The 18,858-nt window shown below is 44.8% G+C and overlaps 1 long non-coding RNA gene across 1 annotated transcript in view; it reads left to right on the top strand.

The window, feature by feature from the left end:
* LOC130456517 (uncharacterized) overlaps nucleotides 1–3,120 on the top strand; it is a 7,991-nt gene extending 4,871 nt beyond the window's left edge. Inside the window, exon 2 of the long non-coding RNA XR_008915508.1 lies at nucleotides 1,537–3,120. This is a non-coding gene — a long non-coding RNA (uncharacterized LOC130456517). The remainder of the gene's footprint in view (nucleotides 1–1,536) is intronic.
* The last annotated feature ends 15,738 nt before the right edge of the window (nucleotides 3,121–18,858 follow it).

Here is an 18,858-nt window from a genome sequence, read left to right as displayed (position 1 = left end):
CCTTGGAACTCCAAGGCTAACACACAGACATAGTTCAAAGGGATGGAAGTCAATTCCTGAGTTCAATTCCTGGATCAGGTTGCCTGTGTGACCTTGGCAACTTGGGCAAGTGATGTCATCTCTATTTTTCCTTATTTTTAAAATGAAGGGTTGTAGTCGATCAATCCCACCCGGTGTCAGGCACCGTATTAGATGCCTGCCAGAGCCACAAAGACAGGGAGAGCCCCTTCCCTCAGGGAGCTTATAGTCTAGCTAGGGGAGGAAACATGTCTCCAAAAGGGGCACAAGCTTATTTGGGGGGGGGCAAGAGGACAGGGAGGAATCAGTAACTGTGGGGATCTGGAAAGGCTTCAGGTGGAAGGGAGCATTTGAATGGAGCTTTGGAAGAAGCTCGCCATTCCAGGGAGTGGAAGTGAGGAGGGAGTACATGCCAGGCTGGAAACACAGCCAAGGCAAAAGCCTGGAGATGAGAAGTGAAGTAAAACGTATGAAGAACCCCAAGAAAGCCAATTTGAATGGACCACTGTGTACATAAAAGGGAAATTGCACAACCAGACTGGGAAGGCTGTTGTTGCCAAGTTCATCATCCAATATGGTGCCACATTTTGTTCTTTCTTCCTTCTCTTCTATAGCCCCCATCTCCCCCCCTCAGCAAACCACCACCCTGGTGCCTGCTTCCCTCCCCACCATCACCAGTCTTTACCTCTTTACCATTGGGATGTTAGAAGTCTTCCCAATAAGATCAGGAGTAAAGCAAGGGTGCCCATTTAGATTCAGCACCACGATTATTTAACATTGTACTAGAAACGCTAACAGTAGCAATTAGAGGAGAAAAAGAAATTGAAAAGGATTAAAGTATTTAATTAAATGTATTTTATTATATCATCATTTAAATTAAATTAAATATTAAAGGCAGTGAGGAAACGAAACTCTCACTCTTTGCAGAGAACCCAAGAAAATCAACTAAAAAACTAGTGGAAATAAACCACAACTTTAGCAAAGTTTCAGAATACAAAATAAACTCACATAAATCATCAGCATTTCTATATACTTCCAACAAAACTTAGCAGCAGGAGTTAGAAAGAGAAACTCCATTTAAAATCTCTCTAGACAAGATAAAATAGTTGGGAATCCATCTACAGAGACAAATTCAGGAATTATATGAACATGATTACAAAACACTTTTCACACAAAACTAGATTTAAACAACTGGAAAAACATCAATTGCTCATGGGTAGGACGAGCTAACATAATAAAAATGACAATCCTACCTTATTAATTGACTTACTCAGTGCCATACCCATTGAACTACCAAAAATCTTTTTTTATAGAATCAGATAACCCCCATTGAATTCAGTATTCATTCATTCACTCATTCATTCATGTATTCATCCAGAATTAGTTTCTGTGTTGTTTTTTTTTAGATTCTTCCTGTGTAGAAAATCTTGGGCCATCTGGACCTGCCCTGTTTCTCTAGCTCTGAGGAACTCCTTCCTGGCCCTTTCAGCTGTTCTAATTGTGTGTGATTTCTTTCAGGAGTGATGAGGATGATCAGCATGGATTCTCCGTTCTTCCTTCTTAAGGAGCCTCCTCTCCAACCTAGACCAATGGCACGGATGACTCTGACGGTGATGCTTGCCAGTAGCTCACAGCCTCCAAACTGCCTCTCCTTCTCTGGGATAAACATCCGTGCTTAGACTGTCAATCGATTGGACAATTGGATGGAGAGAAATCACAAATTCTCTCTCTTCTTTCTTCTCTGAGTTCCTCCACACCCCACTGGCCCTATTGGATGCTATTTAGCCCACGCAACTGGACGTGCCCCTTTCTCCCTTCCCTCTCCGGTGGGGAGCGTGGATGCAGGAGGCAGGAGGATTTCCCCTTTGCCCAGCATCCTTGGGCCATTGCCAAAGATTTGGTGGACTTTTATTTTGTTTAAATGCCACATGGTTCATTTTGGTTTGGAAACATCCCCCATCCCTCAACCCACCTCAAGTCAAAGGAAAGTCTGGAATTCCATCTGGACTCACAGAAGGAGCCACTTCTGGGACACACAGACTCTGAGCTCTGGTCCCCCTCTGGCCATCTAGTTCCAAGCACTTCGGCTGGGCTACAAATAAGCATTCCCACACAGAGACTCACAGATGTTTTAGAGTTGGGTGTGACCAGGACAGTGACCAGTGATGGGATGGGAGGATTTGATCCTGTCCTCTGCTACCCAACGCCCCTCCCCCAAGCCTTCTGCTTTGTTTCCTGCTGTTTGCCCTCAGCTCTGCCTCATGAGCATCCCCCGTATCCCTGAGGGGTTGGGAAGCTGGGACCTCAGCTCCTTTGCCCACAGGGGTGGGGGTGGTTGGGAAAGGGCATTGCCTCACTTTCTTATAGACAAACTGAGACACATGAAATGCCTCCCAGGATCTTCTTGTGGCCAATAAGAGAGGAGCAAAAGGATTATTTTTCTTTTGGGGGAAGTAGGGGTGGGATGGGAGGAAAGGCAGGGGGCTCATTCATTCCAGAATGAATCAAAGGACCGACTAAATGCTTGACTTGGGGAGGAAAAAATGCAAGGGAAATGGACTAGCCTGGAGATTGGGGCTAGTCTGAAGAATGGGGCTAGCCTGGAGAATGGGGCTAGCCTGGAGATTGGGGCTAGTCTGAAGAATGGGGCTAGCCTGGAGAATAGGGCTAACCTGGAGAATAGGGCTAGCCTAGTCTGGAGAATTGGGCTAGCCTGGAGAATGGAGCTAGTCTGAAGAATGGGGCTAGCCTGGAGAATGGGGCTAGCCTAGTCTGGAGAATTGGGCTAGCCTGGAGAATGGAGCTAGTCTGAAGAATGGGGCTAGCCTGGAGAATGGGGCTAGCCTAGTCTGGAGAATGGGGCTAGCCTGGAGATTGGGGCTAGTCTGAAGACTGGGGTCAGTCTGGAGATTGGGGCTAGCCTGGAAAATGGGGCTAGTCTGAAGAATGGGGCTAGCCTGGAGAATGAGGCTAGCCTGGGGAGAAGCCCTTATGGCTTTTCCTGAACCTCCTCCTGCTCTAATGGCCAAAGCATCTTATTTCTGTGCTTTACTGTTCGCTTCAAATTGAAGTAAAAACAAACAAGCAAACCCTGGAGAAACACTTGCCTGGACTGAGTGTATTTTTTTCCTGGGGGGACACGGAAGTATCTTGTTGAAATGAGGATAATGAACATGAATATAATATCTGGAAGTTTAAAAGTGTATCATTTGGGCAGCAAGGGAGGCACAAGGGGTGATCGCCATTCAGCCCTTGGAGATTTGGGACGGTGGGCCAAGGGATGTAGCACTAAACATGTTTCGGGGGCACCTTAAGCTGTATGTAATTGCAGAACATTCTGAACAGTATTTTAATCACCCTGGAGATTTACACATTTTTGTGGCACAGTGGGGGTGGGGGGAGACAAGAGTCAGAAGACTTGAGTTCAAATCCGGCCTCAGATATTTATTAGCTGTGTGCTCAAGGCAAGTCATTTAATCTTTACTTGACTCAGTTTCCCTCTCTATAAAGTGAGGATACAATAGCACCTACCTCCTGGGTTGTTGTGAGAATCAGAAGAGACAATAATTTCTTAGTAAATGCTAGATACAAGTGTTGGCCATTATTGTTATTCTTTTGTTGGAAGAGGTTCAAGGAACAAAAGAAGTCAGGAACCGCTGGCATAAAGCATACTGAGCCAGGATAAGCGAGTTCAAGTCCTGCTGCTGACACATATTTGCTGTGTGCCCCTGGAAAGTCACTTAAACTCATCCTTCTGGATTATTCAGGGTGTCAATCTCCATCTCCAGAGGGAGCTTCCTCAGTTGGGGGTTCCCTATATCTTGGGTCCAGTCCTCATTCCTTATCTCACTTCAGTCCCACAAGTGAGGTAGGTACTATAGATAACACTACACCCATTTTACAGATAAGAAAATAGGTTCAGAGAGGAGTTCAATTAAAGTAAACATTTATTAAGTGTCTGCCACATGCTGAGCGCTGGGGATACAAAAGGGGCAAAAGACCATCCTTGCCTTCAAGAAACTTGCAGTCCAATGGGAGAGATGGCACACAAACCCATATGTAGAAAGCAGTTATTTTTGACTCTTCACACCCCCATTTGGGGTTCCCTTGGCAAAAATGCAAGAGCCGTTTGCCATTTCCTTCTCCAGATCATTTGACAGGTGAGGAAACTGAGGCAAACACGGTGAAATGACTTGTCCAGGTAAGTATCCGGAGCCATACTTGAACTCAGAAAGATTGAGTCTTTCTGACTTCAGGCTCAATGCTCTGTGCATCGTGGCATCACCTCGCTGCCCAAGCAAGCTACATACAGTGTCAATAGGAAATAGTCAATAGAGGAATTAAGAACAGTTAGGGAAGGCTTCTCGTAGGAGGCGGGATTTTAGTCAAGACTTCAAACAAGTGACTTGTCTAAGGTCAAACAACTGGTGGGTGTCAGGAATGGAGATTCACACACAAGTCTCCCAGACTCCCTAGTCTAGCCCTCTAGCTATGATGCCTTTTGATTCTGTCAGGAACAGCAACAGAAAGGGCTGAACTGCTTTTCCCCTGAGAGCTACTAAGAGCCAAGAGAAAAGAGGATTTTCATACTCTGTTCCGCCCATCTCGGAACAGGGTACAACTATCCCATAAAGTAAAAACCCGAGGTAAGGGATGGAAGATGGGGGAACAGAGCTAAGCATGCACCCCGTGAAGGAGGATTCTTTCCCAGAAGTTCGAAGGTCAATTTGATCCCAGAGAAAACCCCTTGTGGGGGTCTATGCCATGCTGGGAAGAGTTGGGGTGCCCGTGGGCCGTCAAACCAGAATAGAAGAAGATGCATTATAGTTTATTGGAAAGCCCATTGGACGAAGTGCCAGGACTGGGCTACTCACTAGCACCAATGGCCCTGGGGATGGTAGCTCGCCTCTCTGGGGCAAGACTTCCTAATCAGTAAAATTAAGAGTTTGGAGGAGATCTGCTCTGGGGTCTTTTTAAGTCCCACCACTCTCCAGGGTCCATAAATGCTCTTCCTTGAGCCGAGTCCACTTCTGGCTAGATCTTTAGGGCACAGATTAACCCAACCTAACTCACCAAGGACTTAGGAAGGGCCAATCACCAGGGACCGTACAGATTAAAATTAATGTACAATAACTTAAAATATTATATTTTATAAGATTTATTCATGATCACTAGAAGTAACAACATAAAAAGGTAACAAAATAAAACCACATGCCCATGGCTAATCTACTTGTTCAAACAGCCCACTCCACCACAGTTGCTGACAGGAAGCAAAGAATGCTAGCCAGACCACCTTATTTATCCCCCTGTCTATGTCAGCATGTAATGACAGGAAGTCAGTGGCCTCCTGGGAAATGTAGTTCAAAGGCACAAGAATTCCCCCCTGAGATCCCTTGGAAGACTGGTCTCTCCAATGGATTTTGTAAACATAATCAACTTTTAAATTCCAATACTATGGGGATAAAAGGGAAAGAGGACAAAACCAATGATTGCTAGGTGTACTGACAAAAAGCCAATTAGGAGGCAGTTCTTTTCAGTATAAGAGTATACAAACAATAAAAATGTATTCAATCCCACACAGTTCAAATCACCACATCCCAAAGTTCACTCTGGATCTTTTGGTGCAAGATTTTCAATTACATAGGACCCACAAGGAGTTTATTGTGATACTAGTGTGGGGGAGACAGTCTATTCCTAGATGAGTAAATAGAATCCAAATATAGAGAAATATACAAAATAAAAGTCATTTCGAGGAGCCAGAACCCTAACAACTGGAGAATTTGAGCCATGTTCCTTGAGTCACTCTGAAGTTAAGCCTCAAAGGGAGCAGGGGGCTCTTTAAAGTGAATGTGGGGAGGGAGAGCATTCCAGACCTGAGAAAAACCTGAGTCAAGTCAGGGAGTGAGGAGATAGGATGGACTCTTGTAGGATGCCCAGGGCCAGATCCAATGAAAATTTAGTTCCAGAATAGGGGTGGGAGATGATGGAGAAGAGATAGAGCAGGAAAGAATAACTACTGGGGGCATAGCCTTAGAGATCCAAGAATAGGATGAGAAGTAGGTCACTGAGTCTACCCAACCCACTTCTCCCTGAGGAGTCCCCAAATCCTACCTTGAATGGAAGTAATAACTGTGGACAGACCATGGGACTGATGCTGCTTACTATGAAGGATACGTGAAGGTCCCACCTCCCAAATTGAAGCTGAAGCCCAATTGAACATTGAGTATCCCCATTCCATTCCAGGTTCAAAGAATATAGGAGAGGACATCTGATAGAGTGGAAAGAAAGAACACTGACTCTGGGAAAGGAGGACCTGAGTTCAAATTCCAAATCTGACAGTGCCTATGTAACCTTGGACATCCTTGGCTTAATCTCCATGGACCTCAGTTTCCTCATTTGTGTGAGACTTATTTCCTCCCCATTCAAGTTCTTGAAGCCCTGAATTCTATTGATCCCAGGTGAAGAATCCTTGCTCCAGATCTCCTACTGTATCTACCAGACTATCTTACCTTCCCTTGGGCTGTGCAGAACCACTGATGAGTTGTTTTTTTTTTAAACTCTTACCTTCTTCTGTCTTGGAATTGATTTTGAGTATCCGTTCCAAGGTAAGGGTGAGGCAATTGGGGTTAAGTGACTTGTCCAGGGTCATAGAGCTAGGAAATGTCTGAGGCCAGATTTGAACTCAGGACTCCTCATCTCTAAGCCTGGCTGTCTAATCACAAGGCCACCTAGCTGCTCCCACCACCATCATTGATCACTTTAAAGCCAGATTATTGTTTTGCTTTAGAGAGCTTAATTGCTGGGAGAGGGCCAGAAGAAGTCGAGAGACCACATTCAGGAGACCCTTGAGAAACTCCTGCAGTAGGCCAAGTGTAAGATGAAGAGAGTCTGGCCGACAGTGTTGGCTGTGAAGAGGGAGAGGAAGTGACCAATTGACAAGCATTCCGAATCCCTTCCCAGTTTTAAGAGGGCGATAGGGGAGAAACAGCAAATCCCAAGGCAGGTGGAATTTCTCCATCAAGGGCCAAAGTCAATGTTTGATTGAGGAGTGGAGGGAGGGAAGGGAGTGATGGTCAGGTGGGCTACGGAGAGCCTAGGCAAGGCTCCAGATCTCTTTGGAGACACGGCAGGAATTGAGCTGGAGATTGTACGTTCCAGGGCATTTGAATGGGAGCCAAGATCTGAACCCAGGACACCCCTAGTGAGTTCTCCAGCTTCAGTTGGAGGAGGGGGTTGGAAGTAGGGGTCCCTGGGGACATGTTGAAGACTGGAAAACAGACCCCCCTGCCCTTCTCTCTTCTGTCTTTTGAACGCTGCAGCCCAAGAGCTGCAGGGACCATAACACCTTGGCATTAGAGTAGGAAAGGGTTCTGGATACCACTTAATCTAATACTCTCATTTTGCAGGTGAAAAAACGGGCCAAGAACAGTCAGATGACTTACTCCAGGTCACACCGGTGAGAGGACAGCATTCTCTGGTATCTTCTCCCAAAGCCATGCCGCAGCATCCCCCTCTCAGGGTTCTAGTGGAACCCTGAACGATTGGATCTTCTCTCTTGCCATCAGCTTGAGCCTCTACTCTGGGGATGTTCTCTTCACTGCTTGGCACCAGTGACTAGTAGCCCAGTTCCATTTAATCATTTAATACTGGTTAGCTTTTACAAAGGGGCATTTATTAGGAAAATATAGCAAGAAAGAAATTGCAGATATTTCCCCCCTCCTCCTTTTGGCCATGTTCTCCCATCCCACTTTGGTCTCTTGGGAAAATGGACTCAGTGTTAACTTGAGTTCCTCCTGGGATTGGTCTCACCAATCATCACTTCATCCAGAGATCATACTGTCCAGATGCCACATCACAGCCAGATGTGACCTTGTCTCAGCTGCTGCTGGAAAGATTCCTGGAGGGCATTCACAAAGGACTCTACTTGCTTCTCAGGGCATCTACTCAAATCCTGGGATCCCAAGAGGCTCACCATTCTGATGCTTTGACGTTTATAAAGTTATCATCTCCACTCCTTTCTCCTAAAAGGGAAAAGAGCAAAGACAGAGGCAGAGGACAGAAGCCCATGTTTCAGGGCCATGTGTCAGCCTCAGAGTAGGGGTCTCTCACCATTTCTCCCAGAAGACTCAAACCAAGAGAAATTGGTTAACACGAATGAGGTCCAAGATAGAGCTCGTGTTCTATAAGTAAGTGATAGAGCTGAGACTTGAACCCAGGTCCCCTGATACCCAATTCTACATTCTTTCCTCCATACCAAATTTTGGTGCTAGAGCATGATAGAAGATGGAGAGCAGAGGAGGGAAAATTAAGGATATACACTTCTTCTGGCTGAGATAGAAATGGGTGACCTGGAGGTTCTGGCCATTTCAAAGATCAATTCAATACTCAGGTAGAGGGAACCCCCACAATGAACAAAGACATTCCCTGTGACATTTTCCCTGACTAATCCCATTCCTGAATAATCACAGTTCTCTGAATTCCCATGGTACCTCAGTTTCCCCCTTATCAACCTCCTGATACAGTTCCTTTTTTTAAAATTGTATTTTGCTTTTGAATATTTTTCCAAGGTTACAAGAGTCATGTTCTTTCCCTCCTCTCTTCCCCCCATCCCCCCAAAGCCAACACGCAATTCCTCTGGGCTTTACACATGTCATTGATCAAGACCTATTTCCATATTATTGATATTTGCACTAGAGTGATTGTTTTGAGTCTACATCCCCAATCATGTCCCCCATCCTGATATAGTTCTAAATATTGTCTTTGAGTTGTTTCTAAGTTGAATTAGTCCCTAAAAGAAATGTGCAACTATAAGTCCCTTGAGGGCAGAGACCATGCTTTTCATTCCTTCTCTCTCCGTGCCCAGAATACTTTTGGATAAATAGGTATTCAGTCCTACTTGTTGAATTGAACCATAGTGAAGAGAGGTTTCGTAAATCTCCCATCTCGCATCACTCTCAGAAAAAGTGGAAGAGGGGGGCATCTGGGTGGCTCAGTGGATTGAGAGTCAGGCCCAGAGACGGGAGGTCCTGGGTTCAAATCTGGCCTCAGACACTTACCAGCTGTGTGACCCTGGGCAAGTCACTTAACCCCCATTGCCTAGCTTTTACTACTCTTTTGCCTTAGAGCCAATATACAGTATTGACTCCAAAACAGAAGGTAAGGGTTTAAAAAAAAAGTGGAATAAGGCTCTTATAGCTATAACTTCCCAGACACCTTCTTGGGGCCCATCACCCAGGCAGAAATGCAAATCACTTCATTCTATTCTTTCCCCTTCATTTAAAAATAAATTTTTATTGATTAATTTTTTTTGCATGATCATGATTTTCCCCATGATCTCTTATTCTTTTGCTGCTAGAGAGCTATTTCATATATTTACTAGATATAATATTATATATAACATAATCTTATTATATGATCTATTTATTATATGTTTTTTTTTAAACCCTTACCTTCTGTCTTGGAGTCAATCCTGTGTATTGGTTCCAAGGCAGAAGAGTGGTAAGGGTAGGCAATGGCGGTCAAGTGACTTGCCCAGGGTCACACAGCTGGGAAGTGTCTGAGGCCAGATTTGAACCTAGGACCTCCCATCTCTAGGCCTGACTCTCAATCCACTGAGCTACCTGGCTGCCCCCTATTATATGTTTTTTAAGACAAAAAAAAAAAGGGAAAAATAAGCAAATTTGTTCCATACCTCAAAGACATCTAAAAATAGGACTTCTCACTTCTACAAAGGGGTGGGCTGGGAGTATCTTCTCATATCTATTCCTTTGAGGCAGATTTGTTTTTTAAAATTGTGCAACATTTACTCTTGATTTCTAAAAATTGGTCTTTTTATAGTCATTGCGTATATTATTTTCTTAGCTCTGCTTCCTTTACTAGGCATCAGTTCATGTAACTCTTCTCCTGCTTCTCTGGGTTCATCACATTTGTTATTTCTTCCAGCACAATAGTAATAGTCCACGTCCCTCAATTTGTCGAGCCACTCTCCAATCAATGGCCATTGACTTCATGTCTAATTCTTCACCATTACAAAAAGTGCCACAAGAAATATTTTGGCGTATCCGTGAAATTTCTCTTCTACTTGGCCTTGCTAGGGAATAAACCTAGTAATGGAAGCTCTGGCTCAAAGGGCAGTGGGCAATATGGTGGCAGGTGTGAATCGATGCCTAGCTTTTGCCAGACTTCTTTCTAGGTTGCCAAACAACTAAAAATCAAATAGGGATTTTCCCATTTTTTGAACACTGGGTAACTAAGTTGCATTGTTTCTCTCTCTCTTCTGTCTAGTCGCTTCCATTAATCTACCTCTCAATGTTTTAACCATCTTTAAAAACAAACAAACAAACAATCTTTATCTTCTTTCTTAGAACTGTTACTGTGTATTGGTTCCAAGGCAGAAGAGCAGTAAGGGTTAGGCAATTGGAATTAAGTGACTTGTCCAGGGTCACACAGCTAGAAAATATTCTGAGGTCAGATTTGAACCTGAGTCCTCCTGACTCTAGACCTGGCATTCTGTCCACTGTGCTATTATGCTGCCCTAATGCGTTATCTTTTAGGTTTGTCTTCCACTGCAAATTTAAATCTGCAACCAAAGGCCTTAAAATGAACATTAGAACAGTGTAGCCACCATAGCAGTTACAAATTCAGGTTAACACAACATAATAATAACTAACATTTATAAAGCACTTACTATGGCCAGGCACTGCACTGAGTACTTTATAATGATTATCTCTTTTGATCCTCACAACACTGGGAGGAAGGTGTCATTATTATTCCCATTTTACAGATGAGGAAACTGAGGCAGACAGGTTTAAGTGACTTGCCCAGGGTCATACAGCTAGTAAATGCCCAAGGCTGGCTCTGAACTCTAGTCTTCTTAACGCCAGGCACAGTGCTCTATCCACGGTGCCTTCATTTTTCAAATAAAGTATCAAGTAAGTTGGAGAGATTTGGGCTTCCCAGAATCATAGGGTTGCAGAATTGGAAAGAATCTCAGCAGCCATCGAGTTCAATCTTTATCTAAGAAGCTACAAAATCTCCATCTCAATGATCTCAAAAACAAATCCTTCTACAAAATACCCGACAAGTGGTCATGTGGACTTGGCTTCAAGACTTCCAGTGAGGAGAAGCCCGTTCTCCGGTTGGACTGCTCTGATTTCTTGCCAAGTTTTTCTTTGCAGTCAGTGTAACTTGCCTCTTTTGGACTTTGGTTTCCATTGGGTCATTTCAATCGTGTCCGACTCTTCATGACTCCATTTGGGGTTTTCTTGGCAAAGATACTAGAGCGATTTGTTATTTCCTTTTCCAGTGCATTTTTACAGATGAGGAAACTGATGCCAACAGAGTTAAGTGACTTGCCCAGGGTCACACAGCTAGTATCTGAGGCCGGATTTGAACTCATGAAGATGAGTCTTCCTGACTCTAGCACTGTGCCACTTAGCTGCCTCTTACTAATATTCACCAAGTCCTATGCTAAATCGGTGGTTCCCCACCTCACTCCTAACCCCCCACCCACATAAAGACCCTAATGTCCTTTCCTAACCCCTCTCTTCAGGTCTCCCATTTGACCTTCTGACCGATCACGGGATTCTTGTGGCCATTCTGTTCTCTTTTTTGGGGTTCCAGCTGCATTTCTGAGAGGACGGACAGAGCCTCTCCTCCATATTTCTTATAGTTCTCACTCCATGGAATGCCTTCCTTGTATCTGGAACGTTCCCATGCTTATCCATTTTCGTCATCTCTCTGCTATCCTTCCTCCCCTTTTATGAACTTCTTTATGGCGAATCCTTCCCCCACCTCCTTTTATCTTTGTTATTTCGGTTTATTTGGGGCATTTCTCCAACCTGAAACCAGAGAATGGAGCCTTGCCTCCTCCTCAGCTCCGCCATCTTTGCTGGAACTGAAATGAGGGCTCTACAGAATTCTGTTGCTGGCTGTGATTTTTTTAAAAGGATTTTCCTCCAATAATTCCAGTCCATTTGGATGTCCCAGACACCCTTGCTCACACGCACGCATACACAAATGCCCTGCAGAGGGGAGCTCATTTCATATCAAGTCTCCAATTACATTGACAAGCGTCCAAAGGGCTTTCTGTAAACAACCGTGCATGACACACATGGTAGTCTCTCCATGAGGAAGAGGGAGCTTGCCCATGACCCAGCCTTGTACGAACACAGTTTCCCTGCTTGGAAGAAGGGTTTGTGGTTAGAGACCCTGCCTTCCAATCGGCTCCGGGGATCACTCAGCACCGTAAGATTTACACGGTGTTACTGTGTGGGTGGGCATTGTGGGAAAAAAAAACCCAATTCTCCTTTTCAGGGGAGGATGCCTTGAGTGAAGTCTTGCCAAGGGGCAGGGACAGAAGCCTGGTGATTCTGCTCTCAGGGTTTTGGGTGGCTCTAGGACGCATCTGTGTGCTCAGCATAGATCTTCATGTATGTACACACACCCACATACATGTTTGCCCATGTTTGTTCATGCACAGGGCTCAGGGCTCCGAAGCCCAGCTCATATCCAAGTAGCAAAACCCTCAAGTACAGCTAGCAGACACAGGAGACCTCCCCGGGTTTGGAAGCTGAGTTTTATGAGGTCCTTCGTGTGGATTGTGGGAGTATCCAGGCTGATGGCTTCTTTCCTTTCTGAGGAGCCTGGGTGGGCAGGAGAGCTGAGAGAGAGGGAGGCAACAGAATCCCTTCTCCCCGCACCTGTTTCCCCAGGACACCCAGGGGTACCCCCTCTGCCAGGATTAAAACCCTTGGTCAGGCTCCAACCTAGATAAACTCTAGCATCTCCTTATGGCTTCTAAGATCAAAGACGAACTCCTACATTTAGCATTTACGACTTGGCTCCATCCTGTCTTTCCAGGCACATCTCCTGCCCTCCCCCCTTTCTGCACGCTTTGGGCCAGCCAGCTCCCATCTCCATCCATGCGGTGTTGCACACTGACCCCAGCCCTCCGCCTCCATGGCCACCATGCACTTCCTTCCTCCTGGGATCTTCATCTTCTTCAAAGCTCAGCCCAAGCCCCTCTCCCAACCAACGCAGCTGTCCCCCCGACCAGTTATCTGACGGCTACTTTTGTGGCATACCATCTCCAGGGCTATCCCTCAAGTGGGCACTTCCTCAGAGTCCACAGGGGTCCACAAAGAGTGGCTGACCACCACTGCCCTCAGGAATCAGGGGTAACTCGAGGGATTTGGGGGTCTCTCACATTAGAACTCAATCAATTAAAGGGACTGGCTGAGAAGATATAGTGAAAAAAATGGTTAAGAATTTAAACTGGAGGCGGCTAGGTAGCTTAGTGGATCGAGAGCGAGGCCCAGAGATGGGAGGTCCTGGGTTCATATCTGGTTCTCAATTACTTTCTAGATGTGTGACCCTGAGCAAGTCACTTAACTCTCATTGCCTAGCCCTTGCCCCAATTCTGTCTTAGAACCAGTTTTGATTCTAAGATGTAAGTTAAAAAAAAAAGGAAACAGTGGCCCCCACCCCGGAACCAAGGGGCCACTCTCCCCAGCACACACAAGATCCTTGAGGACAATGGCAGCAAGGTTGAGAACATGGACTTGGAAGTCCTCTTCTCCCTTTGTAGAAGGTTCCCCTTAGGTGGAACTCTCTGCTGGAATGCCCTTCCAGCATCCATGGATTCACAGCTCCATTTGCCCCCAGAAGAACATCTCTGTACTCTTTCTCAGCAGAACCCCAAAAGGGGGCGCTACACGGAGCTGGGAATCCACTTCAGACCATTTCCTCTTTCCGTGTCCAGATGAGGACATGGAAATCTCTTCTGCCCATCCAAGGAGCTACAGCGCTGAAGCCATTGCCATCCTTGGGCCAAGGTCCTTCCCCATCCTTTTGGAGGCACTTATTATTCTCCGCTACTTAGGGCTTTGCACCAGGAGCAGACTCCCAGGCATGCCTAGCTAGGAGCAGGCTCCCCAGGTTGCACATGGGAGTGGGGGAGAAGGAGGAGCTGAGCGTTGAACTCGCAAGGAAATATGATCTCCATCGCAAAGAAGAAAAAAAGGCCAGAGGCATGTGGGAAGGGAGAGCATTCCGTTTTCAAATTTCTCTCCAGGATCTGTGAAAGTCGGGGAGTGAGCCCAAAGCAGGGGTGCCACTGCAGGTGGAAACGCCGCGTTAGAACACCAGGGACATCCTGGGGCGACGTCTTGTCTGGTACTTGAATTGGATTAAAGTGAGGCCGAGTTGTCCAAGGCCATCAGCCTCACTCTCTACTCCAGTCATCCAAGCCCAGGGGCAAGACCTCGTCGGGATGACCACTGATGGCCTGGGATGCAGCGGATGATCTTGGCTTCTTCTACGCCCGACAAAGCGGCGAGTAACAAGATGGCGACCAAGGCAGCCACTGTAATCAGGGAGGTCTGCAGTTCCTGGGTGGGAGCGATAGGGGAAAGATAGGATCCCGCCCAATGGGTCTGGCTCCAAGACAAGGACAGAAACCCGTCTCCAGATTTCCTGGCCAGTATCCCAGCCGTGAAATTGTTGCAAAGAGAATGGGAAGGAGCCGCCGCTGAGGACTGTGGTGGGTGAATTTTCCCTGGATCAGAACTGCAAGAGCTCCGAGGGAGACAAGGATGTGGTTGGGGGTACGAGAGGGGGACAGAAGAGGGAGATGATAAGGGCGTTCTGGGACCTTTGGGACTTTCCCTAAGAGTTGGTCCAGTCCTGTTACCCTTAGGAGAGACGGAAGAGCTCTGCTCAGAGGGATTTCAGTCCTGCCCTAGGACAAGACAGGGACAGATTCTCCGGGTGTTGGAGCTGGGAAGGGCCATGGAGCTCAGCATGGCCAGAGGGGAGGCTGGTGCCCAGAGAGATTCCGAGCCCAGCCTCATCTCCTGGTTCTTCTCATCTGAGACCAGGCAGACAGACAGTGGATGGGCCAGTACATTTTCAAACATTAATGATGCCAGAAGGTTTGGGGCCAACGAAGGCGTCCTTCCCAGAGAACAGTAAAGTGACCTTGAAAAGAAAGCACGTGCCTTGAGTTTTGGGGGTGTTTGTTATTGGGGTTTTTTAACCTTTACCTTAGAATAAATACTAAATATTGGTTCCAAGGCAGAAGAGTGGTAAGAGCTAGGCAATAGGGGTCAAGTGACTTGTCCAGGGTCACACATCTAGTAAGTGTTCGAGATCAGATTTGAACTCAGGAAGAGCAATCTTCTTGACATCAGACCCAGCACCATATCCACTATGTCACCTAGCTGCCACCCCTGGTAGGTCAGAAATCTGCTAAAAGCTTGATTAGGATTAGGGAGAAAGTCCATGGCTCAGGCAGGAATAGACCACCCTGGCTAGGAAGCAAAACGCCAAAGCTTGAGCTCAGGAGAGAAAGTGAGCCAGCTGAGCCAAGCAGTTCTAGCTCTCCCGTGCCAGCTTGGGCATCAGGAGACACGTCCTCATAAGAAGAGATATTGATATAATGCTTCAGAGTTTCGCCACTCTGCTGCGATCAGGAGTTCTTAACGTGGGGTCTTATAATTATCTTTATTTTTGTTTTTATCCTGATTTTTTAAAATTGTGACAACTATAATTTAACATCATTGGTTTGGGGTAACTTTTGGTATTTGATTTTATGCATTTTAAAAATGTTCTTCTTCTTTTTAACCCCTCACCTTCCATCTTAGAATCAGTATCGGGTATTGGCTCCAAGGCAGAAGAGCGGTAAGGACTAGGCAATGGGGGTGAAGAGACTTGCCCAGGGTCGCACAGCTGGGAAGTGTCTGAGGTCAGATTTGAACCCAGGATCTCCCCTCTCTAGGCTTGACTCTCAAACCACTAAGCCACCCAGCTGCTTCCAAAAACATTCTGAGGAGAGCTTCATAGTCTTTTCTAGATTTCCAAAGAGGTCCATGACACACACAAAAGATTAAGAACACCTGACTTGGATTATATCATTCAATCTTTAAGAACAACTCTACAAACTAGGGACCATTACGAATGTAGAGCTGAGGAAATGGAATTGGAGTGAAAGTAAGTGACTTGCCCAAGGTCACCCAGCTAGTAAGTATCAGAGGTGAGATGTGAACTCAAGTCTTCCTGTTCAGTAGTCCACCATGCTCACTGCTAAACTGCAAAGAGAATCTCATCAAATCGCTCTCATTTAAACCCGTAGTATTCCCCTTTCCTCTAGCATCGGATCTCCCTATATCATTTTTCATGCTGCGTACTGCCAGGTAAGCAAATATTAAATAACCCATAATAAATATATAATACATAATATTATATATCACAATAGAATAGATAATAAATAGATAATGCATAATATTATATAATAATAGAATAGATAATAAATATGTAATGCATAATATTATATATAATAAATATATAATGCATAATATTATATAATAATAGAATAGATAATAAATATGTAATACATAATATTATATAATAAATATATAATGCATAATATTATATAGAATAAATATAGAATAAATTTAATATTATTTATTTATACATTCAATTAATAATTCATTATTATTTTATCATTAATTATTTTTATTATTTAAATTATTTAAATTAATTATTAAGTATATAATTGATTATTATATTAATAATTAATAATAAAATAATAATAAATATATTTAATAAAATTCTAATAATAGAAAATATAATGTAATATATAATAATCTAAATAAATAACAGTATTAATTTGGAAGGGTTTAGGATGGAAAACACATAGGGATTACCATATCAATATTTTGCTTTTATTTCTCTTTAGAAGATACCAACAATTCTGGCTCTGCAGCCAATGGGGAAAAAAATTCCTCCCAAACATGGTAGACCAACCAGAACCAGACACAGAACGTCCATCCACGTAGGCATGGATACAGCCAATTGGAGTCCTCCATGCCAGCTGCTGGGATCTAGACATATGTCAGAGCCCCAATACAAAAACGCAGAAGAAGAAATGGGGGGAGTGAAGAAATACGTACACGTATGGATTTTGGTGTAGACAAAATCCAATTTAATGGGAAAATGAGTGGGAATAGGATGATAGTAGTATTGGGGAGGGAATACTCATAAGCCAAACAAACCTCCCGATTTCAAGGGAGGGGAAGGGGGAGAAAGAGAAGGGAAAAGGGCTAGAATCTAAGGGGTAACTTGGGTCCCTGAGACACCTGGGAATGGTAATTTCTGAATATAACGGAACATTATGACACCATAAGAAATGAAAAAAGGGGTGACTGCAGAGAATCCTGGGAAATAGGAATCGATGAAGAATGAAGGGAACGCTGGCGAGGACCATTTATAAGGAGGCAACTACACTGGAGAGGAAATAATCTTTGAAAGACTAATCAAAACCATGATCCAGCACGTCTCCAAAGGACCTGAGGAAGTTGGTTACCTGCCTCAGAGCACGGAGAAGTGATGGGCACAAAGTGCAGAAAGAGACACATTTTCTGGCCAGGGTCACTCTGTTGATTGGTTTCACTTTGCTGCGTTAATTCTTTAAAGTCCTCCCTGATGCCAACCGACTTTTCTGTCTCGGTTTTTTCGAGAGGAAACTGGGGGCTCAGAGGTATTAGTAAAAATTATTCCAAAAGAAAAAAGGTCCATTGAAACATTATTTAAAATGAACAGGAGGTTCCGAAGGAAACACAAACGAGCTGGCTTTGAAACGAGCAAGTGAAATTTATTCTTTTTTTTTAAGCCAATGGTATGAAATGGATTCCCAGTTCCATGAAGCACCCCCTTTGGTGTTCTGCTGAGTGTGTGAAGATGCTCTTTTGGGGGTGTTTAAGTTCAGAATAAAAACTAAATTAAAGCAGAAAGGGGAGGGTTTGGGGAAAGGATGGAAGGTTCCTGGAAGGAAGGAGGAGGTCTTTCTGGGGTCTGTCTGAGCTTAGGGTCCAGGGGGCCTGGGTTCAAGTAAGTCTTCTGATAGAAACTGACTGTGATTCTGACTAAGTCATGACTTCTCAGTGTCCCAAGGCAAGACTATAATTTGTAGAATATGTACAGATTGCCATTAGTAGATGGTATTTTCTCACTCGGAAATCCCTAGCCCAATGACCCAGAGTATGAATTCCAGTAGAATAAGGAGGAGGATCAGGACCAGGTGACATGGTTTGGATATGGAAGGCAGGTAGGTGGTACCATGGTGCTCAGAGCTCTGAACCTTGAGTCAGGAAGCCTCATCTTCTTGAGTTCAAATCTGACCTCAAACACTTACTAGCTGTGTGACCCTGGGCAAGTCACTTCACCCTATTGGCCTCAGTTTCCTCATCTGTCAAATGAGCTGGAGAAGGAAATGGCCAACCCCTCCAGAATCTTTGTCCACCAAAAAAAGCCAAATCTGGTCGTCAAGAATTGGGCATGACTGAACAAGAAAAGGCGTATAAGGAGCATTTATACAGGCATAATCAAGATAAATACAAGCAATTTTTTGGAAGAGAATGGCAACAGCTCCTAGGAACATCAGGAAGATTTCACCTAGGTGGTATTTGAGCTGAGTCTTGAAAAACGCCAAGGATTCTGAGGGGCGAAGGTGAGAAGGGAGTGGATTGTAGGCATGAGGGACAGCAAGTGCAAAGGAATGGAGATGGGAGATGGTGGTATTTAGTAAAAAAAAAAAAAAAACCCAGTCACTACCCTAGGTTGCTCTTGAGCAAGTGGAGTCGCTTAGTTTAATGTGGCAGCTCCCCTCCTCTACGTTCCCGTGATGCCTTAAAGACTTCTGAAAAGTACCGTCTCATTTGTGTACAGTTTTCCTTGTGGAGAAAGAGGAAACCACTTTCCCCTATGATTCATGGCATGGTTGAGTGATGCTCTGGCGCAGTTGAGCGATGTCCTGGCACAGACAGAAAGCCCCCAGGTGAC

The sequence above is a fragment of the Monodelphis domestica genome, chromosome 1 (assembly GCF_027887165.1).
Source record: "Monodelphis domestica isolate mMonDom1 chromosome 1, mMonDom1.pri, whole genome shotgun sequence".
Taxonomy (NCBI): Eukaryota; Metazoa; Chordata; class Mammalia; order Didelphimorphia; family Didelphidae; genus Monodelphis; species Monodelphis domestica.
This window is presented reverse-complemented; position numbering and strand designations above follow the sequence as displayed.